The sequence below is a fragment of the Ranitomeya imitator genome, chromosome 3 (assembly GCF_032444005.1).
Source record: "Ranitomeya imitator isolate aRanImi1 chromosome 3, aRanImi1.pri, whole genome shotgun sequence".
Taxonomy (NCBI): Eukaryota; Metazoa; Chordata; class Amphibia; order Anura; family Dendrobatidae; genus Ranitomeya; species Ranitomeya imitator.
In genome coordinates, this window is record NC_091284.1 from 473,667,347 (window position 1) to 473,685,969 (window position 18,623).

At 44.0% G+C, this 18,623-nt stretch overlaps 1 protein-coding gene across 6 annotated transcripts in view; it reads right to left on the bottom strand.

The window, feature by feature from the left end:
• INPP4A (inositol polyphosphate-4-phosphatase type I A) overlaps positions 1 to 5,419 on the bottom strand; it is a 187,434-nt gene extending 182,015 nt beyond the window's left edge. For 4 of the 6 annotated variants that reach the window (XM_069757496.1, XM_069757494.1, XM_069757491.1 and 1 more), the window contains exon 1: positions 5,292 to 5,401. The gene's annotated coding sequence lies outside the window, so the exon portion shown is untranslated. Of the gene's footprint in view, positions 1 to 5,291 lie in introns of all 6 variants that reach the window. The other 2 variants (XM_069757492.1, XM_069757495.1) reach the window with 2 other exon arrangements.
• Positions 5,420 to 18,623: the final 13,204 nt, after the last annotated feature.

Consider the following 18,623-nt stretch of genomic DNA (forward strand, 5'->3'; position numbering starts at 1 on the left):
AAAATATATATATTTTCCTTATTTTATTATAGTCCCTACCTATGGGGGTGATAAGGGGGTGGTTCATTCACTATTTTTTTTATTTTGATCACTGTGATAAAACCTATCACAGTGATCAAAATGTACCTGGAACGAATCTGCCGGCTTGGCATATTTGGCGGGCGCATTGCGCATGCGCCCGCCATTTTGGAAGATGGTGGCGCCCATGGAGAAGACAGACGGACACCGGGGGGCTCGGTAAGGAGCACAGGGGGTGCTGGGGCTTTGAATCGGAGCACGGGGGGACCGGACAGGAAGACGGAGGGGAGCGGACCACAGAACAGAGGAGGTCGGTGGCGGTGGGGCAGATCAGTGTTTCCAGCCATGGCCGATGATATTGCAGCATCGGGAATGGCTGGATGGTAATATTTCACCACTTTTCATAGTTGAAATATTACAAATTGCTCTGATTGGCTGTTGAAAGTGCAACAGCCAATCAGAGCGATCGTAGCCACGTGGAGGCAAAGCTACCCCCCTGGGCTAAGTACAACTCCCCCTGTCCCTGCAGATCTGGTGAAATTGGAGTTAACCCTTTCACCCGATCTGCAGGGATGCGATCATTCTGTGACACAGCATATGTGTCACAGGTCGGATTGGCACCGACTTTCATGACGCATACGCTGTGTCACAGGTCGGGAAGGGGTTAAGGAAGTGCAACCCCCCACGTAAAAAAGGAGGGAACTAAGGGTGCGGTCATGGGCCTCCGAAAAATGCTGCTACCGGTAAGTAGCTTAATGCTTTATTCGCACTCCCATGACAGCACCACGAGAGATTTACAGAGATGTAAGCCACCTTAGAGAGGGACTATAGCCTGCAGCACCCTTAACCCGAAGGTAAGATCTGAGGAGAACCCCAAGTCCAACCGATAGTGTTTGAAATAGGTGGAAGGGGATGACCAGGTGGCCGCCTTACATATCTGGTCGATTGACACTCCAGACCTTTCTGCCCAGGATGATGCCATGGCCGGGGTGGAATGCGCCCTCAGATTCTGCGGATCCAGACCCCTACCTGCTGTGTAAGCCAGAGAGATAGCCTCCCTAATCTATTTGGCTAGTGTGTGTTTTGATACTCTAAACCCTTTCCTAGGACCTTGGAAGGATAAGACCCCCATACGTCACCCCAGCCCGCAGCACTTCCTGTCAGCGCTGGGAGCAGCATCGGACGCCCGGCTAGCCAGCAATATACCGGGTGGCGCCACCAGAATGCCGCCGCACAATACACACCCCACAGTACCAGCCCGCCCAGAAGGAGGAAACACCAGGGGAATATACTTACCCCGCGCTGGCCCGGAGACAGAACACCACCGGCGACTGCTCCCTGCTGTGAACATCACCGCCGTGCAGCCCTGCCAGGACCACCGTGACGTCCCCAGGATCTCCGCATGGGCCGAGGTAGGATACCCCCGCTACCTGAATCGGCCGGCCTGGGATCCTTGAAATTTCTGTAGGATCCAGTCCCTTTATGAACAGGAAACCAACTGATACGTGGGAGAGGTGTCGCTCTTTTGTATCTGTAGGTTTCCTGTTCCTAATGGGAGGATCCCCTCTCTCGTGGTGCTGTCATGGGAGTCGAAATATAAAGCCATTACTGCGCAATGCCACAAAGTATCCCATCTACAATACACAAAACAGCACAGAGACAAGTCTCAAAACTTCTGGAACAAGGTAATTTGGAGTGGTGAGACCAAAATTGAACTTTTTGGCCACAACCATAAACGTTACATTTGGAGAGAGGTCAACAAGGCCTATGAGGAAAGGAACACCATTCCTATTGTAAAGCACGGAGGTGGATCGCTGATGTTTTGGGTGGTGTGAGTTACAAAGGCACAGGAAACCTGGTCAAAGTTGAAGGAAAGATGAATGCAGCACGTTATCACTAAATACTTGAGGCAAATTTGAAAGAATCAGGAAGCTGCTTATATGACGTACTTGGATGTTCCAACATGACAACGATCCAAAACACAAGGCCAAGTCGACCTGTCATTGGCTACAGCAGAACAAAGTGAAGGTTCTGGAGTGGCCATCTCAGTCTCCTGACCTCAATATCATTGAGCCACTCTGGGGAGATCTCACGTGCGCAGTTCATGCTAGACATCCCAGGAATTTACAGGAACTGGAGGCTTTTTGCCAAGATGAGTGGGCAGCTTTACCATCTGAGAAAATAAAGAACCTCATCCACAACTACCACAAAAGACTTCAAGCTGTCATTGATTTTAGCGGAGGCAATACACTGTATTAAGAAATGGGGTATGTGAACTTTTGATCAGGGTCATTTCACCCAACCACTAACCATGAATGGAGAAAACGTTTTGGTGTTATCATTCATATTCTCTGAAAAATGCCAAGAAAGCAAACATTCTGCTGGTATATGTAAACTTTTGAGGACAACTAACACAAACGAGAGAATAAGTGGCATCAGAATGAGACCTTACATACAGAGGCGTAACATGAAGCACATGGGCCCCAATGCAAAATCTCCAACAGGGCCCCCAACTATCACACATACATTGGGCAGCCTCATATACACGATATATCACCCACTCCTTCCATCCATCACACAAACACGATATAGCAGTGTATACAGGTGACCCACTCCTTCCATCCATCACACATACACGATATATCAGTGTATACAGGTGACCCACTCCTTCCATCCATCACACATACACGATATATCAGTGTATACAGGTGACCCACTCCTTCCATCCATCACACATACACGATATATCAGTGTATACAGGTGACCCACTCCTTCCATCCATCACACATACACGATATATCAGTGTATACAGGTGACCCACTCCTTACATCCATCACACATACATTGGGCAGTCTCACATACATGATATATCAGTGTATACAGGTGACCCACTCCTTCCATCCATCACACATACATTGGGCAGTCTCACATACATGATATCAGTGTATACAGGTGACCCACTCCTTCCATCCATCACACATACACGATATAGCAGTGTATACAGGTGACCCACTCCTTACATCCCTCACACATACACGATATATCAGTGTATACAGGTGACCCACTCCTTACATCCATCACACATACATTGGGCAGTCTCACATACATGATATATCAGTATATACAGGTGACCCACTCCTTCCATCCATCACACATACCCGATATATCAGTATATACAGGTGACCCACTCCTTCCACCCATCACACATACACGATATATCAGTATATACAGGTGACCCACTCCTTCCATCCATCACACATACACGATATCTCAGTATATACAGGTGACCCACTCCTTCCATCCATCACACATACCCGATATATCAGTATATACAGGTGACCCACTCCTTCCATCCATCACACATACACGATATATCAGTATATACAGGGGACCCACTCCTTCCATCCATCACACATACCCGATATATCGGTATATACAGGTGACCCACTCCTTCCATCACACACATACACGATATATCAGTATATACAGGTGACCCACTCCTTCCACCCATCACACATACACAATATATCAGTATATACAGGTGACCCACTCCTTCCATCCATCACACATACACGATATATCAGTATATACAGGGGACCCACTCCTTCCATCCATCACACATACACGATATATCAGTATATACAGGTGACCCACTCCTTCCATCCATCACACATACCCGATATATCAGTATATACAGGTGACCCACTCCTTCCATCCATCACACATACACGATATATCAGTATATACAGGGGACCCACTCCTTCCATCCATCACACATACACGATATATCAGTATATACAGGTGACCCACTCCTTCCATCCATCACACATACCCGATATATCGGTATATACAGGTGACCCACTCCTTCCATCCATCACACATACACGGTATATCAGTATATACAGGTGACCCACTCCTTCCATCCATCACACATACACAATATATCAGTATATACAGGTGACCCACTCCTTCCATCCATCACACATACACGATATATCAGTATATACAGGGGACCCACTCCTTCCATCCATCACACATACACGATATATCAGTATATACAGGTGACCCACTCCTTCCATCCATCACACATACCCGATATATCAGTATATACAGGTGACCCACTCCTTCCACCCATCACACATACACGGTATATCAGTATATACAGGTGACCCACTCCTTCCATCCATCACACATACACAATATATCAGTATATACAGGTGACCCACTCCTTCCATCCATCACACATACACGATATATCAGTATATACAGGGGACCCACTCCTTCCATCCATCACACATACACGATATATCAGTATATACAGGTGACCCACTCCTTCCTTCCATCACACATACCCGATATATCAGTATATACAGGTGACCCACTCCTTCCATCCATCACACATACCCGATATATCAGTATATACAGGTGACCCACTCCTTCCATCCATCACACATACACGATATATCAGTATATACAGGGGACCCACTCCTTCCATCCATCACACATACACGATATATCAGTATATACAGGTGACCCACTCCTTCCATCCATCACACATACCCGATATATCGGTATATACAGGTGACCCACTCCTTCCACCCATCACACATACACGATATATCAGTATATACAGGTGACCCACTCCTTCCATCCATCACACATACACAATATATCAGTATATACAGGTGACCCACTCCTTCCATCCATCACACATACACGATATATCAGTATATACAGGTGACCCACTCCTTCCTTCCATCACACATACCCGATATATCAGTATATACAGGTGACCCACTCCTTCCATCCATCACACATACATGACATATCAGTATATACAGGTGACCCACTCCTTCCATCCATCACACATACACGATATATCAGTATATACAGGTGACCCACTCCTTCCTTCCATCACACATACATGACATATCAGCGTATACAGGTGACCCACTCCTTCCTTCCATCACACACAGGGCATCACGTCCTTACATGCAGATACAGGGCAGTACAGCAGATTTCTGACCAGGCAGTACCACATTTAAAGGCACAGGATCAGTAGAACGAGAAGCCTTATTCTGTGACCGGCCCATCACGTCTAGAACGAGGCTGCCGGAGACGAGCAGGGTCGGAGCCTGGACTTTGTCTCCGGGCCAGTGCTCTGCAGGCCCCCGGGCACCGAGTCCCCATCCCAGGCGGCACTGACGTGTGTGACAGCTCCCATGTACACGCAGTGCCCGGCTGCCAGTCACCCGCAGACGCGCGGTACTTACCTCCATGCCGGGTGCCGCCGCTGCAGGGGAGACCGGGTGTCGGGCAGCAGCCACTCCTTGCAGGTTGATGATGCGTTCTTCTCAGCAGCAGCATTACAGCCCCAGCACAGATTCCAGCCCCGCCCCCTGACGTCACTGGCCCCGCCCCGTAGCAGAGCTGCTGTCTGGGGACTGGCCATGGATTGTGTATTGAGGTCAGAGCTGAGGCTGCTCCTCCTGTCAGCCGGTGACATTCTGCCCTCCTCAGCCTACAGGGGCTTCCGAGCTGACCGACTGCAGGAGTGTGGCTTCTCCGTACTGGTGGGCTACATGGGGGGTCTAATGAGTAGTGTGCTGTTACCTGTCACTTCTCCTGCCATGTCTGCTTACCTTTCACCTCAGCAATACTCAGAGCTGCAGTCCAAATACCACCCACCATATACTAGAGCAGGATGTTCATTAAAGGAGGCATAATAAATCCTGACGATAGCCTTAATGACCTCCTATGGCCAGTGCCAGACTGGGGTGGTAAGGGGCCCAAGGGTAACTGGGGGCCATAGATCGGCTACATGCAAGAATTACAGTACCCATTCACAAAATGGCCCCTGCTTCTACAAAATAACAAATTGGGTACGGCCCACCAGAAGATTCACCTGCTTTCCCGTGGGCTAGTCCGCACCTGCCTTCGGCAAATGTTGTTTGTCCAATAGAAGCTGTGCAACTGATCTAAATTAATAAGCAGCCGCAATTTAGGGAGGAAGGGAACTTGCCAGAGAGCCAATCAAATATCTGCCTATCACCCAAAAGCAGCGCGTCCTGCATATGTCTGTCTGCTTTCCACCGGAGATGAAGGCACCAATCAGCTGTCGTCGTTCAGCCTCGACCCTAATTATGCTACTACATGTGCGCCCAGAACTCTGATCCACACCATTAAGGCTGTGTGCACACGTTGCTGATTTTTCACGTTTTTTTCCCGATGAAAATGCTATAAAACCGCAAAAAAAGCATACATTATGCATCCCATCATTTTTAATGAATTCCGCAATATTTGTGCACATGATGCGTTTTTTACGCAGCATGTTCATTAATTTTGCGGATTTTTTGCGGATTTCCCACTACATAATGCATTGGGAAATGTCCGGAAAAATCCGCAATTAGGCTGGTTTCACACTTGCGTTTTAAAACGCAGCGTTTTAAACGCAAACGCATTTGGTGCAAAAATGCGTTTAAACGCAGCGTTTTTTAAGCGCATGCGTTTTTTGCGTTTAAACACTTTTTTTCCTGCGTTTGCGTTTTTGAAACGCATGATGAGAAGTTTGTGACAGCTGCCAATCATCAAAATCAACTAGAAAACCCACCATAAACATAAATACTTAGGGTTAGGATCCCTAGTAACCCTAGGGATCCTAACCCTAACCCAAACTCTAATCCTAACCCTAACCCTAGGGATCCTAACCCTAACACAAACCCTAACCCTAGGGATCCTAACCCTAACACAAACCCTGAACCTAACCCTAGGGATCCTAACACAAACCCTAACCCTAGGGATCCTAACCCTAACACAAACCCTAACACAAACTCTAACACAAACCCTAACCCTAGGGATCCTAACCCTAACACAAACCCTAACCCTAGGGATCCTAACCCTAACACAAACCCTAACACAAACTCTAACCCTAAAACACAAACTCTAACCCTAGGAAACCTAACCCTAACACAAACCCTAACTCTAACCGTAACCCTAAGCCCTAAGGGATCCTAACTCTAAGGGTTAGGGTTAGGATCCCTAGGGTTAGGATCCCTAGGGTTAGGGCTAGGGTTTGTGTTACAGTTTGGGTTAGGGTTTGTGTTAGAGTTTGTGTTACAGTTTGTGTTTTAGGGTTAGGGTTAGGGTTTGTGTTAGGGTTAGGATCCCTAGGGTTAGGGTTACAGTTTGTGTTAGAGTTTGTGTTACAGTTTGTGTTTTAGGGTTAGGGTTTTTGTTAGGGTTAGGATCCCTAGGGTTAGGGCTAGGGTTAGGGTTTGTGTTAGGGTTAGGATCCCTAGGGTTAGGGTTTGTGTTACAGTTTGTGTTACAGTTTGTGTTTTAGGGTTTGTGTTAGGGTTAGGATTAGGATCCCTAGGGTTAGGGCTAGGGTTAGGGTTTGTGTTAGGGTTAGGATCCCTAGGGTTAGGATTAGGGCTAGGGTTTGTGTTAGGGTTAGGATCCCTAGGGTTAGGGTTTGTGTTAGAGTTTGTGTTAGAGTTTGTGTTACAGTTTGTGTTTTAGGGTTTGGGTTAGGGTTAGGATCCCTAGGGTTAGGGTTAGGGTTAGGATCCCTAGGGTTAGGGTTTGTGTTAGGGTTAGGATCCCTAGGGTTAGGGTTAGAGTTTGTGTTACAGTTTGTGTTTTAGGGTTTGGGTTAGGGTTAGGATCCCTAGGGTTAGGGTTTGTGTTAGGGTTAGGATCCCTAGGGTTAGGGTTTGTGTTAGGGTTAGGATCCCTAGGGTTAGGGTTAGAGTTTGTATTACAGTTTGTGTTAGAGTTTGTGTTACAGTTTGTGTTACAGTTTGTGTTACAGTTTGTGTTACAGTTTGTGTTACAGATTGGGTTAGAGTTTGTGTTTTAGGGTTAGGGTTGGGGGATGGCTTATAAGTGTGTATTCTTGTGTTTTTCTATAAAAACGCATGCAAACGCATGTGCTTAAAAACGCATGCGTTTACATAGACATCAATGGGGTTTTTTACCGCGAAAAAACGCATGCGTTTTTTCGCGGCAAAAAAACGCTGCTCGCCGCTAAAATTACTACATGTTGCATTTCTGCAACAAAACGCATGCAGTGAAAAAACGCATGCGTTGCAAATACGCGTCAAAACGCATGCAAAAAAAGCATGCGTTTTTAATGTTAAGTATAGGGGAAAAAAACGCATGCGTTTTTTTGCGTTTTTTACCGCAAAAACGCAAAAAAAAAACCGCAAATGTGAAACCACCCTAAACGCGCCAAAAACGCAGTAAAAACGTGCAAAAAATGCATGCAGATTTCTTGCAGAAAATCTCAGGATTTTCTCAGGAAATTTCTGCAACGTGTGCACATAGTCTAAAAGGTTATTCCCATAAGGAAGGGGTATAATTCTAAGGGGGCTAGTAAAAACAAGCAACTTTTTATTCAAACAAACAAACAAGTGTGTTCTGTATTGTTTGCTGCTTGTTGCCTGGGTAACCGGCCAATGCTGCGGTCACTTTCCTATAGCTTGTTTGAGCATGATGTTAGGTTACGTTCACATTAGCGTTTCCCGACGCAGCGTCGGGAAACGCAGCGGCGACGCAGCGGCGACGCATGCGTCATGCGCCCCTATATTTAACATGGGGGACGCATGGACATGCGTTGTGCTGCGTTGTGCGACGCATGCGTTTAGCATCTGATTCCAGGCAGCCCCACATATAACAACCTCAGGACCGCACAGTAACGGCTAGTGGCTCAACGATGTTCAGGGTTGAACTGTCATTCAAGCAGGAGCACACAGCTCACTGACAAGCAGATGGTCAGGGTTTTGGGGAGCCAAATAGTTCTAAAAGAAAATACACAAAAATCAATAGGTCATTTTCTGATGATAGCTTCCCTTTAACTCCTTTACGCCGTGGCCATTTTCCTCCACTTCTTCCAAGAGCTATAACTTTTTAAATTTTCAGTTAATATAGCCGTATCAATGCTTTTCTTTTGTGGGACGAGTTGTACTTTTGAATGACACCATTCACTTTCACACATAGTGTACTGAAAAACAGGATAACAAAATTCCAAGTGTGTGGAAATGACATTAAAAAAAAAGGAATTTTACTATAGTTTTTTTTTTTTTCATTTCCATGTTCAAAATATGGTAAAACTGACCTGGCAATATGATTCTCCAGGTTAGTACGAGTACGCAGATACCAAATATGTCTAGTTTTTATCTAAGTGGTGAAAACAATTTGGAAATTTTTAAGAGAAAACATTTTTTTGCTTTTGTCGCCATTTTCCGAGACCTGTAATGTTTTCAGTTTTTGGGATGTGGGGCTGTGGGAGGGATTATTCTTTGCAAGCCAGCATCAAAGGCAGGGAATGGACATATGACTTCAGTTCACGTCTTATGTCAAAAAGGAGATAAATTAAGTTATTAAAAGTAATTAGCAATAAAGCTATTTATTTTACTCACTTATATAGTGCCATTAAATGTCACAGTGCTTTACAGATAAAATCACTGTCCCCATTGGGGCTCACAATGTAAATTCCCTATCAGTATATCTTTGGAGTATAGGAGGAAACTGGAGTACTCGGAGGAAACCCACGCAAACACGGGGAGAACATACCAACTCTTTGCAGATGTTTTCTTTGGGAGAATTTGAACCCAAAACCCCAGCGCTGCAACACAACAGTGTTAACCACTAAGCCACCGTCCTGATGTTTGCCAAAAGGGAGTATTCTTGACAGACCGGGCAGTAGGGTAGTGCTGCCAATTAGCACAGAATCTATTATTCAGCAACCAACGGGCTTTGGGAATCCAAAACATGAATGATATTCCTAAATGAAAATGTATCTGGAAGAGAATAAAGGGGACAATCGAAAACTTGAAAAGCTGGGGATATCGTAATACAATGTGTCCCCCTTACATTCTTGCACTGCAGGCATTGCCAACATTATCTGAGAGTATAAGGATATAATCAAAAATAAGATGGACCAAACAAGGCAAGTCTTTACTGTTCTACCACCACTACCCTTTTGTATACCAGACCAATGCCCTTCCCCCATAACCTCCCTCTCCAACATCACTGAAGAGGAGCTTGCTCTTCTCCTCTCCAAATCGCACCTCACCACTTGTGAACGTGACCCCATCCCACCTCCTCCACAACCTCACCACCACACTTATCCCATCTCTTCAACTTATCACTAACTTCTGGTACCTTCCCTTCGGCTTTCAAACATGCCACAATCACACCTATCCTTAACAAGCCATCCCCTTACCCGATCGCCCCTTATCGCTGCTCCCATTCGCTTCCAAACTCAAAGAAGTGGGGGGTGGAGATTGAGGGAAAACAAGCAGGTGTGAAGGTGTGTTCAAAAGATTAGCCCCACCATGAAGCACCAAGCACGGAATTTAGTTTGAACAGTCATTCTGTGCTGACAGAGTTCTTTTGGTTCATCTTCCCACCTGCTTGTTTCCCATCTTACTCCACCTCCCATCATCTTTTATTGACAGCTCAGGCTTTATAGAGTGAGATAAGGGCAGGGATAGAAGGAAAAGAAGCATGTAGGGAGGTGCACTGAAATGTTTGGCCATGATGCACCGAGCGTCTGTACTTGGTTTGAACAGTCATTCTGTGCTGTCAGTCCCTTTAACGCCACAAGTCATGTGGAGTAAATGCGCCATAAGTGACAACAACATTAATTAGGTGTGTTCTTTAATTGCTCAGGAAGGGCAGTAGACACCTATCCATACAAACCTGTTTAGAACTCAATTATGTTTCATCATGCTCAGCATCAGGACAAGGTATTTTGGTGCACTGGGCAGATGAAGCCAATGGCACCTCCCCCTCCTGCTTCAGGACAAGGCAATGGGTCAGACACTAAGGTAACAGGATCCCCATTGCATCCCTCATCTGATGGGTCAGGTAATAAGCTCTGAACACCACTTTCACTAGAATTGTTATCTTTTTCACCAAGAAATACCAGCAAAAGTAAAAAGTGGTGTGTCTCAACATGGAGTGCAATTTCAAAGTTACCTATAGAATCTTTGTTAAAGAACCATTTACACAATACAAGGGACAGTTAGCAATATTCATCCCCCACATCCTATATTTTAAATGTCAGATAAATGGAAACAATATAGCTTAACTATAATGTGGGCCGGTGCCGGTTGGTGTTAATTAAGGTGTCCAGCATTTGGTGAATACCCTCATGGAAACTAAGAAGCTCTGGAGACAGAAAGTTCACAGAAAAGTAGGGCATTACCATCTGTTAAAGAACAAGTGAAAGCAATGGTTGCGCTCACCTGAAGGTGTTGTGTGTACATCAAATCTGATAGGAATTGTCTCTTTCTATTCGACCCATCTTGTCTAGATGCCATGATGACTTTCCACATCCACAGCTCGTCTTTGCAGACTTCCATCTCTTCGGGTCTTCTGCAGCACATCTTGACACAGTGCCCTTAAAAAAATTGTTATTAAAATGGCCTCTGCATAAAAATATCTCTCCATAATATGAGCTAAATAAGCCGCCTATGCTATATGGCCTATACACTGTCTAACCTTATGAACTACACCTGCCACACTGCCATTATCAGCTATAACTGCCACACCATCCACCCTTATCAACTAAGGCCTATACCATGGCTGTCCCCTCTCTAGTTTCCCCTCACACTCTCAATATCTCCATACTGTCGACCACGCCATACTAACCTCTCTCCATATTTTGCCCTGTTTCACACTGCCTACTTTCCATATCCATACTATGTCTTATATTTCCCACCACGCTGCCCTCTCCAAACTGTAGCAACTCCACACACAGACCTCCATATATGGTATGATGGCACCCACAGCACCCCATTCAGTGTAATGGCCACCTAGTTTCCGATACAGTACAATGTTCTCCACATTTCTCCACGCAGTATGATTTCCATCAACAGCCCCCAGTATAATGTCCCCCCAAAGCACCCTAAACAGTATGAGTACCACAACCCCTCATTTATGGTGATGTCCACCACAGCACTTCATGTGATGTCCCTCACAGCTCATTTGATGTCCCCCCCAAAGCGCCTGATTTGATGAGCACCACATTTGATGTCCCCTACAAACCCACAATTGATAGCCCCACTCATCCACATATCTAATGGACCCACACAACTTTACATTTAATGTCCTTTACTAAACCACATTTGATTGACCACAAACTCCCTCATTTGATGGCCCTAGTCAGCCACATATCTGATGTCCCTACAGCATCCATTTACTGGACAAATAATAAAAGAATTAAAAAGAATGTTTTTATACTCACCTGATGGAAGCTCACTGTATACCACAGTTGTCATCTTTTCTTCTGTCTTGAATAACAGTGGGAGCTGGACAGCACAATGCACTGACGGCAATGCACTTCCCGAATGTCCCTTGCGAGCACAGTCTCCAACAGGGTGCATGGCCATTTTTTTCTCATTACGCCATTTACCGATCTCATTAATTTATTTTAGATTTTGATAGATCGGACTTTTACAGACACAGCGACACCAAACGAGTATTTTTTTTTATTGTTTTATTTTCAATGGCGGCAAAAGGGGGGCGATTTGAAGTTTTGTGGGTGTTTTTTCATATTTTAAAAACTTTTTTACTTTATTGTATTCAATAGTCCCCTTAGGGGACTAGGAGCTGCGATAGTCTGATCGCTTGTGCTATATATAGAGAAAATCACAATCTCCTATTAACACCAGCCATGGACTGGTTTTCACAGGATGATCATAATGACAGACACGGGAATCATCAGTAGACCCCAGCTGTCATGGCAACACATTGGTGCCACCCACGATTACATCACAGGCATGCCGATGGGCGGATGGAGTGATGCGCCAGCTTGCCGCCTCATGTTAAATGCCGCTGTCAGAGACTGACATAGGAATTTAACGGGTTAACAGCCATGGGCAGGGCTCTGTTCCACCAGTGGCTGTTAACTCCTTTACGACCTTGTAGAGAATAGGTACAGCACAGCTGAGCAACATAGTAACAGAGACTTGATACACTAAAGATGAGCAATAAAGTATTGGACACTGATGGTAACTTCCTGACAGGGGTCATTGCTAGGGTCAGGAAAGATCAGGGGCTGAGGCCCCGAAGCATATATTTTACAGGCCACTGCCCCCCACGCCAAAAAATAAATGTAACACCACTGCTAATACAGCGATAACTTTCTGAGTACAGATAATGTAGTAGATGTCATCTGCAGACCTATGTAACCCCACAGTTAAGGCCCCAGTCACAGGATAGTGTCTCTGGTACGTGTGATGACAGGTTCCACTTGTATCAGAGACACTTACACACGTAGACCGATTCAAATCTATGGATCTGTGCACATGTCAGTGTGTTTCCACAGACAGTGTGCAAAACATGTTGACTTGTCCCTTTTGTGCCAGCAGCACAGACTGCAATATGTCCCGCACACATTTGTGTGTCATCAGTGTTACACGTACCGGTGCCTGGGAAAATCGGCGGAAAGATGATGATTGCTGTGATTTTTTTTATTTTTTGGTTAATAACTAGGTAAGAGAGTCGCAGAGTGTTTTTTTTTTAATTAAAGGACTTTATGTGTGTCTTTATTAAATTTGACTATGGGGTTAGTAATGGGGGCGTCTGATAGATTGAGGTCAGCATTCATAAAACAGCCGACATCAACCTCAAAACTATTACCCCACTTGCCACCGCACAAGGGCAAGTGGGAAGAGCTGAGGCTATGCACCAGAATTGGCACATCTAATGGATGCACCATTTCTGGGGCGGCTGAAGGCTGATGTTCTTAGTATGGGGGGGGAAAGGGGCGCTAATATCCATGGATCCGTCCATGCCTATTCATATAAACCCACAGCTGTCTGTTTAGCTTTTGGTGGTTAGTAGATATAAAGGGGACTAAACGTCATTTTTAGGGGGTGATCCCCCTATAATAACCAGTAAAGGCTAAGCAAACAGCTGTGAGCTGTTATTAATAAACTGGGAACCATTATGGCTATTGGCCCAGAGGAGAAACGGGGTCAGTGGGTGATCTCGTCTGCTGGCCCGGCTGCCTTTTTGCAAGACTGCATGGACCAGGGATCATACCACTGAACGCCCGCTCTATCTCCACGTGGGAAATACACTACACAGACAACACAGGGTTTGGGTAAAACAGTGTGGCAATACTTTATTGAACCACAACACCCAATAGCAAACAGAACAATCCCAGCAATTACCCCAAGATGGTGCACATTACAGGGTCTCACCCTTCCGCTGACTCGCCGGGATACTGGTAGCTTTATGTCCGAACTCCCAGGTTTGCTACGCCACATGTGATATGCACGCAGAGAGGAGGTAACGTCAAGCATAGGGAGATAACCGAGAGCAGTCCTGTGTTCTTTCAGCCAGGTCCGATGTACCCTCAGCTGAGATCCTGATGAGTGACACCAGCCAGAAGAAATTCAGTCTCTTTTATACCCGAGGAAGATAGCCGTAGGCACTACTATAAATTGTGGTGCACAAGTAGGTGCCCAAACCGTACTTTTGTTGTAGATAAACTTGGCACACACGTGGTCAAATGAAAGTGAGATTTAATTGAAAGAGAGTACATACAATATTGATGTTTCGGTCTTAGGTTAGACCTTCATCAATGTACCTCTCTTAGAGTATTTCATAGATTGACGTTCTAATAGGAGATTAATCCCTCTGCTTGTGGCTGGTACAGCTATAAATAGCAGGCTACACTTGGCGCCGGTGCTGTGCTATGCGGATGCGGCATCCACCGCTCGTCCTCAGAACGTCCTATTAAAACGTCAATCTATGAAATACTCTAAGAGAGGTACAGTTGTTACAGGCAGGGGCAGCTGCATTAGCAGGCTCCTGCTTGTAAAATTATTTAACACCTTCAGATGGATTTACAGCGTGGGACAAGACTGAACGACGGAAGGTATGGGATATTGTTGGTTTTTTATTTTAACTTTGTTTCAGGTGACAAGGGTCTTCAATAGGATTGAGAGTATAATAAACTATTACAACACCCTGTGTCTTTATTTCAATAAAATACTTTTTTCCTAATGTGTGTGTGTTTTATTAACCATTTACTGCTATTGGATTAATAATGGATAGGTGTCTTATTGATGCCTCTCCATTATTAACCTGGCTTAATGTCACCTTACAATAGCAAGGTGACATTAACCCCTTATTACCCCATATCCCACCGCTACAGGGGAGTGGGAAGAGAGAGGCTAAGTGCCAGAATAGGCGCATCTTACAGATGTGCCTTTTCTGGGGTGGCTGGGGGCAGATGTTTTTAGCCAGGGGGGGTCCTATAACCATGGTCCCTCTCTAGGCTATTAATATCTGCCCTCAGTCACTGGCTTTCCCACTCTGGCAGAGAAAATTGCGTGGTAGCCCACGCCAATTTTTCCGTGACTTAACCCTTTATTTTAACAGCTAGAGCTCCAAAATTTTGCACACAGACACTTGGAACATTATTAGTTAGGAATATGTACAAAAATAAGGGATATGAAATAGTTTACTGTATGTAAACCATGTCTCATATCCTGTCGGGTTTGAGAAGGAGATAGCAAAAGCCGGCAATTGAATTACCGGCTTTTAAGCTATCTAGCGCTGCATTAAATATAAATATATATGTGTCTCACTGACATATATATATATATATATATATAGATAGAGAGAGAGAGAGAGAGAGACTGTATATATGTTTTCACGAATATTTGAGCCCATGGATCCATTGTATGTCCGTTTTGCAAGCCGGCGAGAAACTCTCGCTGTACGGATGCCATACGGATTACATACAGAGGATGACATGCGTAAAATACGCTGCCACACCCTGCCTACAGATGACATACGGATCACTGTTTTGGGATAATTTCTGCGTATTACGCATGTAAAATACGGACCGTATTTCCCTACGCTGAGTGTGACTCCGGCCTTACACAATATATTAAATGGTATATCAGTTTGCAAGTCTGTCTTCTTGATCTACCAGATATAAACACTTAAATCCACAAGCCAATATACAGATAAAAAGTCAATTCTTCTTGGTCTGCAAAAACATGGTTGTCTGGGAAATTAAGATATAATCTAGTTTCTTCACAGGCCCCTTCCAAGAATATTAACAACAACCCCCAGCTGTCAGCTTTCCCTCAGCTGGGGGGATTCCAGGCTGTTTTTTAAAAGCAGTTATTTATTTAATACGCACGATACACAGATGGCCGGTGCTGACTACAACACTCATCAGCGTCACCTAGTCTCGCTGATCACAGGGACACCAGGCGACATTAATGAGAGATGCATTTAGCATCCGGCACCTGGGAACAGTGCTAACTGTACTGCTTTTTCCCAGGCGCTGTTATGTGTCACACTGATGGATGCCACACATATGTTACACAAGGGCACGATTAGCGCCAGTACTGATTTTTCCAGTACCATAAATATCAGGCTGTGTGAAGGAAGCCTAACACAGTGATTACACTCGTAAACAGAACCGAATCGAAGTGCAAAGATACATGTAACATGTTGGAAAAAGTGCATTGCTTGCAAACTGCTGTCCAGATAATTCTGCATCGCATTGGCAAAAAACTGTGAATGTAATAAATCTAATATCAGACACGACTTTCTCACCTGTATTCTGAAGTAATTAGAGTATGTTCATACTCAGCGTTTTTCAGCAGCCAATACCTTTAGGCGGTAAAAAAAAAAACGCCAGTTTTTTCACTTGTTTAAAGAGTTAGTTTTATTCCCCAAAACGCAGCAAAAATGCTTAGTTGCATTTTTGCATTCTCATTACTTTCTATGGATGAATAAACGCTGCAAAAACATGGAATGAATTGATGCTGGGGATTTTAAAAATGTTGTACTTCTCCAATTTAGTCAGGAAAAAAAAAAAAACTGAATGTGTATGAAGTTTCTGAAATGTCATAGCTTTTGTTAGTACTGTAAGAAGAAGCTTTTAAACTGCATAAAAAAAGCAGCAAAAAACGCAACCGTGGCCATGTTCATACTTTGCATTTTTTCTGCATTTTTTTTTCAGCAGTCAAAACCTGCTCTCTTGGCAGGTAAAAGGGTGCATTCAAAACACCCGTTTTGCTGCATTTTTGTTTCTTTGCTGAATTTTTTGGGGAACAGATTACATGTGGGTTTTGTCTACAATACGTGTGATAAAGTTAGTTTTATTCACCAAACGCATTTCAGAAATGTTTGTTGTGTTTTATTACAGTGTTTTTCTACTTTCTCACTGCTTTCCATGGGTGAAAAATGCTGAAATAACTGATATGCTACATATTTTTTTTTTTTTTTTTAAAAAGCTGCAGTTCTCAAAATTTTTTTCTCGGGAAAAAAACGTGAGCATGAGAAGTCTCAACTTTTGCAGGTACTGTAAAAATAAACTTTTAATTTGCATAAAAAGTACTGCAAAAAAAAAAAACTTGCTGCATGTGAATATAGCCTAAATATCTAAAATTAATCTGTTGCATAAGTGATGCTATTGGAAGCAGAGGGACATCACTGATTATTATTAGGTGCTTCCGGGTTCTGTTCTGTTCAGTTTTAGGATATAACAGTTCTGCCTGCTGCTCATTTTCTTCCATTCTAAATAGGGAAAATTAGAGGAACCCAGACGCATCCCACAATAATTAATGGGGCTCCTCTGCTTCCATTTGTATCAGTTATGCAATGGATTAATCTCAAAGCATTAATTCCATTTGTCTCATTCTAAAAATTAAAAAGGCAAATGTAAGGGTAATGTCAGAATGTCATTGAGAAGTAGCCTAAAGCCAATTGTTAGTCTCTTAACCTGCACTAAACCTTATAAGCACACGAGGCTGCGGAGTTCAGATCCGAAAATCAACGGATGGTCCAGGTATTGTGCTCTGTACATGGACAGTGAAATACAGCTGTCTACACCTAGCCTAAGGCACACAAGCTTTTTTTTTTACCTTTTAAGGACCTGTGCATTTTTCTGCGTTCGTTGTTTCCTCCCCTTGTTCTAAGAGCCCTTTTTATTTTTAGCCATACGAGGGATTATTTTTTTTCAGGACAAGTTGTAGTTTTGATTTACACTCATTTTACCATATAATGTATTGGAAATGGTGAATAAAAACAAGCGAGATGAAATAGTAAAAAAAAAATATAATTCCACCATTTATTTTTTTTATTACAGTGCTCATTCTGCTCTAAAAATGCCCGGGTAATGATTCTCCAGGTCCGTACAATGACCCCCCCCATACCATAAGTGCACAAATTGCATTTTTGCTGCTGTTTTTCTATGCATTTTTGTCGTGTACAAAACAGGGTTTTAGTATTCTAGCAAAGTGAATGAGAGGTCTTATTTTTTCCTTGCAGATCTCAAGCAGTTTCAAATCTCCAATATGTCAGTTCTTTGCTATTTTTTTGCAGCATTTTTTCAACTATTCAAATGAGGGGAAAAAGACGCATTAAAAATGGTTACAAAAGACCCAAAAACGACATAAAAAGAACTTGCCTTAGTTAAAGTCAGTGTTCATGACTCCACCATAGGAATGAAACAGGGCAAAAATGGTCTGCATGGCAGAGCTCCAAGACGAAAACCACTGCTGAGCAATAAGAACATCAGACACACACCAGGGCAACATCACACAGATAGGAAACAC